We start from the raw sequence: 296 nt of genomic DNA on the forward strand, positions 1-296 counted from the left end.
TTGGATTTCAAGACGAGCCCAGAAAGCGGAGACCAAACGCAGTCCCTGATAATCTCGCAATAACAACATTCGCGGACAAACAGTTGGATGTTTTGCCTAAGAAAAGGAGGGGCGGGGAAATTGCGTTGATAAACAGGGCGCTCGAGACGTATTGAGATCGAGACGAATTCCCTGTTTTTCTCTCTTGTTTTTGTTTTATTTTTATTTATTTTTTATTGATGTATTTTTGTGCTTGCTTACTTTCAACACTTTTTTTGCTTTTACTTTCCTCATTATTCCGTCTGCTTCTCAGCTTT

Source organism: Penaeus monodon, chromosome 31 (genome assembly GCF_015228065.2).
Source record: "Penaeus monodon isolate SGIC_2016 chromosome 31, NSTDA_Pmon_1, whole genome shotgun sequence".
NCBI classification, from domain to species: domain Eukaryota; kingdom Metazoa; phylum Arthropoda; class Malacostraca; order Decapoda; family Penaeidae; genus Penaeus; species Penaeus monodon.